The sequence below is a fragment of the Rhipicephalus sanguineus genome, chromosome 6, assembly GCF_013339695.2.
Source record: "Rhipicephalus sanguineus isolate Rsan-2018 chromosome 6, BIME_Rsan_1.4, whole genome shotgun sequence".
In the NCBI taxonomy this organism is placed as follows: Eukaryota; Metazoa; Arthropoda; class Arachnida; order Ixodida; family Ixodidae; genus Rhipicephalus; species Rhipicephalus sanguineus.
The window spans coordinates 108768666-108776817 of NC_051181.1; the positions used below are offsets into that span (position 1 = coordinate 108768666).

The window sequence follows — 8152 nt, forward strand, 5'->3', positions numbered from 1 at the left end:
AAATCTAGTATAAAACCATGTTCTGGTATAAAATCGAGTCCTCCTAGAGATTCAGCTTCACTTGACAATCCCTACTGTCATTTTTGCGTAGAGATATTCACTCTACGCTATTGCTACATAGATCCGTTTGCTGCTGTTGCTGCTTCCGTCGTCGTCGTCTTCGTTGTTGTTGTTGTTGTGGTGGTAGTTGTTGTTTTTGTTGTTGTTGTTGTTCTTGTCGCAATCGTCGTCATCGTGAAGTGTCAGCGCGTCACTGATGACGTCTGGTGGTACCATTATTTTATTTATTTACAATACCCCAAAGTCCCCACTGAAGGGGTTTTACATGAATGTAGAGGAACACCAGTAAGACCTATTTATTACCATAAGTTATCGATGCTCACAGATTTTTTTCTCTGTGGCATAAAGAATAGTGTCCGACCCTTGAGCATGCGCGGCCTCGTTTTCTTTTACTTTAAACTTCATGTGACACAGTATTTGTTTTTACTCCGTAACTAAATATTAACTCGCACGACATGACCAAAATATGAAAGCTTCAGCTTCAGCACGTTCACCTCGAAATGACAGTGGGATTCATCTCCATTACGACTTAGGCATTCGCTCATTTGCCACACCATGGGATTCTCAATACTCTTCGCAAGCACGACAACTCAGAAGAATCTAACTTTTCCTTTCTTATGTTTTCGCAAGGTATGCTTGCATATTTAATTTCTACACGACTCAGTCGCTATAGCACGTCGCTCGCCAAGTTGAGTCCGAAAGGTTTTTTTTTTTACCTTACCTTAATTTTTTTCCGAGAACAATTGTGAACATCCCTCTACTTATCTCCACCTTCGTGTTTGCAATTATGTATCGCAAAGCTCTCCCGTTTTCACCAATAAATAAATTATGAAACTGAGGCCTGTGCGTTCTCCTTCGAGATTTATCTTTCGAAATTCTTACGACAGCAGAGACAGTGCCTTTCCGGAAACTTCAGTCCGGTTCCTCCCGTCACGGTACCCTTTTGCTCGCTATGTAACCCGCAAGCTAGCGAAACGACCACAAGTTTTGCTCTGCAACGAATACACTCTACCATATGGTATGGGAGTGTGGACGCAACCCATCAATATTACCTATCGCTGGATCAAACGTCGAGCATTGGGAGGCCCGGCTGACAAGGTCAAGCCTAGAAGACCAGAGACGTCTGATGAGCAGGGCCAAGCTCTCAGCTCAGGCCCGCGGCATCCTGGACTAACGCTGCCCACCTTAACGACTGTACCGTCGGCTCACTTTACTGAATAAAGTTTATTCATCCTGCTTTCGTTTAGGAGTTGGCTTGCACGTGCTTTTTAAATGCGTGGAATAGATGTTTTGTTATGTTAATAGATAAAATTAAACTCTCAGGCTAACCGATTCTTCATGTGTGAGCATTTATTTCCCAAACTGACCGTTAATGAAGGTGACGTTCATCGAGCATTGTTCTTTCTTGTTAGAAGTTTCATTTCAGTAACCTGAAAAGGAAACAAGACAGTTTAGCTTTACCAGAAACACAAATTGCGGCCGCCGTTCTTGTCGATATAATACAGTGAAAGAATAGGTTTTGTCAAGAAACATGGCATCATTGAAGGGTTTGCGATTTCCACAGTGACGAATCCGGCCAACGTCTAGCTTAGACGTGCTCGAAAGTCTCGCTTTCGAGATGTGTTTCCCACTTTCTGTTATCCTAGACAGCCGTCCTCGAGGCATGAATTTGGGTGTCACCTAGTGCGTTACAAGTGCTTGCGTACTGACATCGCTAAAGGTAGCAGACCGAAAAATTGTTTTATTTTGGGGTTCTAAAAATGCTCCTTACTTTCACCGCCAGCTTTCCACAGCATTCGAGTGTCGCACGACCTGGCATTTCTTGGAAGAAACTAGTAAAAGTTAAAGCATACATAATGGAAATACAAAGCGTTCAAGTGCTGCTGCCCTTGAGTAGAGATGCCAACTGTAGCAATGGGGTTAGTGCACTTGGGATAGTTTGCGCATAAACGTGCAGCTGAAGAATAAGAAACGAATGAAATGTCGGAAACACCATTGAAGAACGAATGAGAGATGCAGGGAAAACGCTCGGATACTTGCACAGTCTTGGCAGCGATAGGCACTCCATAACAAACAATCAAACGATGATGAAAAGGAGTCCATCCGCTTGAGTTTATGTTATATGCAGTACAAATTTTGATGCATTTGCTATGTCATGTACAAGGAGCATACAACAACAAAAAAAGGCAGCAACAAAGGCAGTAAAAGGCAGCCTGTTGGCCTGTTGGCTGAAAGGTATGCAGCACATAAATAAATTCTAAAAGTGTCGGAGCCGCAAAGTTCTCCTTCAGTGAAGACAGAACCGGCCACCTATAGAAACGCAATCCGTTAGAGGAGCGTTAAAATGGAAGAAAAAATAAAGAGTAAAGGCAATTAAGCACTTAAGCTTGTGAGCATTTCAAAAAACAATTGCGCTGCTGCGACAACGGGGATATTTCATGAAACAATGTTCTTATCACGTGATACTAACGCTGCAAAACAAGCTAACACAGCGTCTACGCGTAGTGTGGTACTCACATGTCGGCTCCGGTACCAGTTGTCTTTCGCAGCGCTGATGAGGAGCACAGGTCTTTTTCTGCGGGCAAATATGTACCTCGTTATTGATTGATTGATTGATTGATTGATTGATTGATTGATTGATTGATTGATTGATTGATTGATTGATTGATTGATTGATTGATTGATTGATTGATTGATTGATTGATTGATTGATTGATTGATTGATTGTACAATCACGGCTGAGTGTGGCGTCACGAAGACATTGCATGCACAGCGAATTATTACGAACGGCGCATCAATTGCGTAAGCTAGAGGACATGCCTGTGGCATTTGCTACACTGAAGCGTGCAATAATATTTGCATATATGTCCTCAATCATTTGTTCGCGTTGTGGTAGCTTTCTTGCATGGCACACTTCAATTGTCTGTGTGTTTCCAGAACTATTTCATTTTTTTATAAAACCTAAAGAACGTCATCCTCGAACCGGCTCTATGTAGCCTTTTTAGAAATACCTCCACAAGTGCGCTGGCTGCAGATTCTGTTTTCTGCACGATCACCCAGTAATAATAAGGGTTGTACTTTAACATACGCAGGGCAGCCAAAAAAAAAATCCGACATTTTTCATTGGTGGACTAACTCGGAAAAATTGACATGTAATGCTGAATTCTGAGAGCAGGCAATCTCTCGGCCGCGCTATCAACGGTCCTTCGAAGCAGCGCGAATCCTTGCTGCACAAGCCATGGGCGTGGTGTCGACCCTGTGACGCCAATGCGTCCTTAGCGAAATGAAAAATGCGTCAACCGTCTCAAGGCTAACATCTACAATATTCGGCTTTTTTGCAAGAGTGGTCGTGATTACTTCAGTAGTACTTCAGTACTTCAGTACTACACTATCCTCAGGATCTTCCCAACTATGCAACCACCTCTAATCGCCGTTTCGGGGTCCGATAATTGTCCGTCAGCATATTTAGCGAGAGATATTCAACTCCGTATACCCAATTAACGATTTCGCAACCTACACATGCGCTACATCAGCTAGACACGATTCCCTGTCTGCAGCTACAACCATTCTAGTAACGCTTCTTGCTACGATATTTCGGCCGAACGGAATGTCTACTTACACCACACTTCACGGGTTTCGGTTTTGGGCGATTGGCCGGGTTGCCCGACCTTCCGGGAGGACGCACTTGCGCTTCCGTCAGCATCACTGCGAAAAAGTTTCTCAATGAACTTACACGTAGTACAGAGCCTCAACAAGGTAACATTGTGTGCTTTAACTCGCAAACATACTTTCCAACATGCCTTATGTAAGCCTTACTCTTCCGGAAACATAACTTTCAAAGCAAAATGTGTTCTTTTTAAAAAGATAAAAATGGCATTTAAGCCTTCAGAACCTTCTCTAATTCATGCGTGCAAGTATGGTAAGCTCTGCTCCCATCACTTCACCTGCGCATAATCTACCACGAGGCACGCCCAAGAAAAATTTGATGCTTAACCTGGCTCTTCGCTAAGGAGTTTCGCCTTCTGCAAAGAAAACAGATTGACATATAAGTCTTTTGAACGTTGCCTCATTCTCATATGCAAGTCGGTTTGCTATGACGCCGTCAATTCACGTATACGCATAAGCTTGGGCAAGGCACAGTTAGCAGACGTCTGCTGATTGCAGTTCGTTTCACAAAGCTGTTTCCTTTTCTTCTGCCTTTATTATGTAAGGTTGTTGTCAATCAGGACATGTGGAAATCTCCTGCTTTCCCGGAAACATTGAAGCACATGGGCGCGTGTGGCGTATATTCACTGTTTTAAGAACGTACTGGTCAATTTGATGGGGAACAATATGCCACTAAACCCCAGCAATTATACAGGTTGTCGTCATTTTTTGTATTGCTGCGTATTCTAAGCGTCTAACTCTGCCAGTGCATAAGTTCTGATTGTTGGCTGAAGTATTATTCATCTCAGCAGTAGATGGAACATGCGTTTTAGTTACAGTCATCTTCGGTAATACGTATTAAAAGTGTTTTGTATAGCAAAATACTAATTTTTTCGCTTTTTCCTAATGACAAATTATAATTAAAGCCTTAGAGCCACTTCCACAAAGACAGCCGTAAATGACTTCGACATTGTGGAGCTTACCTTCGGTGCATAGTAGAACGACGACCAGTACGAGCGCAACTTTCTTCATCATGGTGTTGCCGGTGCTTACAGCCGAGTAGTGATCCAAGACTGCGCAGGCGCTTCTGGAGTGGTCTGTACTCGCTCAAGGTGCTTTTATTTCGGCCGCCGGTAGGGGCGCTTTAAGAAATCAAAACAGCGCCTCTGCATTCCTCCAGGCATTTTCCCGAATGTGTGCCAAAAGCATGCTTCTGAAAGATCTACCCGATAATCTTGTGTACGAAAGTACAGGTACGTGCTCGCGCGTCTGTGGTCGGACCAAAATAATTTTGTTGTTGCTCCCACTTGGTGTGGTGCTGCAACCTCACAGAACGAAACATCCTTGACTCATTCACGGGCGAAGCCGAGAACATTTATCAGATTGCACATAAAGAGGAGGAGGTCTTTTCGCTTAACCTGGATGCAGTGTTGCGCCAGGATAGCACGGAACGCTGACGAATCGGCTGCTTTCAAGGCTTACTTCGCTGGTTGGGAGTCGTTAGAGCACGCGGAAAATGCAGTTATATCAATCATTTGCGATGCGAGCAGTTTTTCCTTTATGATACGTCTATAAACGATTGCGCAGCCTTAAGATGCTTGTGGTCAAAGGAAAGGAAAACGGTATTTTCTTGGAGCACAAAGGACAAGAAAATTGTATTTTCTTGGGATTTTCGAAGTCATTATTATTCAGTGAAAATTTTTGTACGGAGAGATGGCGTTAGACCGCCCTATAGATTGTTCATTCTTTGTGAAAAATTGTTTTATTACTTCGCTACGCATTCCTCTCAACACTGCAGTTTTTCCCGTACATTCAGAACATTTGAGCATCCTTATGTATACATATCTTCTACGGGTTTGGTGCCGCGTGATCTGCAAGGAAAAAATCTTGTACATAAAAAATTTGGCAGATCCAACGCCTTGTGGGAATCGGTTTCATGCGAAGCAGGCAGCCAGTAGTTCTATGCTGATTTTTTTTTTTTTTGGCTTTCAGCTGAGCGTTACCAGGTGAATCGACGTATTGTTTGTATGTGGGGTAGCTGTGTGCAGATCCTGGGGTTGCCAAGCCCGCCGACTGCACTGACGTATAAATGGTAACTTATGGTCTGGTCTGACGTAGTATCAGCGCTCGCGTTAGAGCACAGACGTCTGTTTTATCGAGACAAACTGCACGCTGCGGTGCGATGATGCGAATATCATACGTAGCATTCGTTAGCCTATTCCTCCGGGGCGAGCAACGCTTGAATATAGCTTGCTGAATCATAGGAATACAAATGGAACGTTTATTAGACTGCTATCAAAGCGGAGCCAACAACTTGGCTAGGCTATGTAATGCACGTACTATCGTTTGCAGCGTCTACAGTTCGCGTCATATAGGCGTAATTGTCACTCGAACACTTTCACCAGAGCCAACATTACTTTTCGCATCCAGATTTGCAGTGACATGACGCGATTAGCATGAGCAATTGCTCATAGCTCGTTTCAATCCGTCAGTAGTGTACTGCGTGACTGAGCCTCTTTAGTCGCTCGCTACGTTGACCATTTCGAACGCTCCTTCACCTTACTTCATTTACTGCCCGCAGAAAGTGAAGGTTGCCATCTTTTGGTTTGTTCTCAGCTTCGTATTTTCAATTCTGCTTTCTGTGCACACTTTCCCGCATTACTCCATTTCAATATTCTTTAGGAGTTGGCTTGCAGGGATCTCATTATGCTAAGGGGTAAAATTAAACACGCAGGTCAACCAGTTCTTTTCGAACGATTGTTTATTTCACGATATAGTGATTTATCAAGCTGACTTTCATTCAACGGGTGCTTTCTTGCTGGAAACTTTATTTCAGTAACCTGTAAATAGAAAGAAACCACAGTTCATCTTCACCAAGGGTACAAGTTACGCACATGCTCGTTGTGACACAATTCAAATGAACGATATGGGAGTGTCAAAAACACGGCCTCTGTGACGTGTTTTCGGCTTCCGCATTCAATTTCAGCGCGAGCGGCCTGTAAAAGCGTAGCTTTCGAGATCTGTGTCTGACTTTTCGTGAGGGCGATGCCTCAGGCAAAACTTCGATGCCACCACATTTTACGCCAGAGATACTAGTGTGCGAACTTCATTAAACGTATAGAGGATTGGCAGGTGGCTTTATTTTGGGATATTAGAAATAACGTCAACTTTCACCACCGGCTTTTCGCAACATTTGACGGTCGCAAGATGATGCACGAAAAGAAATAAGCTAGAAAATTTCAAACACGCGGAAAGACAACATGCGTGGGACGTTTAAGCGTGATTGCGTCGCAAACCGGCTACTGGTACCGGGTTAACCTCCCTGCCTTTTCTTCTCATTTCCCTCTCTCTCTTCCCTTTGACGAGATGCTAAATGTAGCATAAGCGTTAGTGCGCTCGGCATGCGTGTTTTGCAGCTGAAGAAAAACAAACGAAGGAAATGTTGGAACCAGAGCAAAAATAGTGATCTCAGATTAATACATTTGACTCTCATCGCACAAATGTACACCTAATGACAAGCCATCAACAAAACGCCAGAAGATGCATATATAGAAGACCAATAAATAGAGAAATTTGTGTTTCCTAAACAAACATTTTTGTCTAGGGCGTTCTATTTCCTGTTCGCTCGTGGTTTTGTTAAGCTTGAGTGCCAGCACTATACTAGATATATCGAAAGTTTCAAAGTGAGCATTTTATCCTGAAGTAGCTATTCCGTTTTATGCTGCTACTACCTGTCGCTTTGAGCCGGTAAAGTTCTTCAAGGTATCATCGGACAGCCCTTCAGAAGCAGCCTTGTTCAAATATCTGAAGTGGTGGCAGGGTAGGCAATTGCGGACTGAAAAATTCATTATAATCTATCCACGTCATTGAAATAGCGAGGGTCTCTGTCAGTGAGTTCCAATAGAGTAAGGAATAAGTGAAATTTAAGACGTACTTGAGCACTGTGAAGAAAATTAGGAGCCGATTTGCTTGAATCTATGACAAAAGCCGTAAAAACCGTTGACGCATCACTTGCTATATTATGCACAAGAGGTGCATAATACAAAAGAAGAAAAAGAAGAAGAAACGCTTCAAACTGTGGCACAAAAGGCTGCTGGAGGTACACCACAAAAACAAATACCAAATGAGTGAATGCCCGCCAGTTGTTCAATAAAGACAGAACCGAGCGCCTAGTTTCTTTTTTTTTCCTACGCTACACGACTCGCAAGCAACGGCAATCTTAATCTCCATATGTGCTTCCATGTGTAAGAAATTTTGATATAGCATGTGAGCGCATACTTCCTTTTAATCCAGTGTCCTCATGAGTTTTTCCTGATGTACTTTTCAATTTACTTTCTTATGTATTTTAGTACTTGTGTAGGTACGATTAATGTATTGTTGTACGTGTACCTACGTGTGCTGCTTAATACTTATGAATAGCAAGTAGTTGTATTATATATACAAGTAA

At 43.0% G+C, this 8152-nt stretch overlaps 2 long non-coding RNA genes across 2 annotated transcripts in view; both read right to left on the minus strand.

The window, feature by feature from the left end:
- Positions 1–886: 886 nt before the first annotated feature.
- On the minus strand, positions 887–4784 carry LOC119396156 (uncharacterized). The gene is made up of 4 exons (XR_005184400.2): positions 4689–4784; positions 3680–3765; positions 2578–2635; positions 887–1490 (listed from the first exon to the last, which is right to left on the minus strand). It is a non-coding gene; the product is annotated as an uncharacterized LOC119396156 (long non-coding RNA).
- Positions 4785–6448: 1664 nt separating this feature from the next.
- The window catches only part of LOC119396155 (uncharacterized), a 24570-nt gene continuing 22866 nt past the window's right edge, over positions 6449–8152 (minus strand). The window contains exon 4 of the long non-coding RNA XR_005184399.2: positions 6449–6545. This is a non-coding gene — a long non-coding RNA (uncharacterized LOC119396155). The remainder of the gene's footprint in view (positions 6546–8152) is intronic.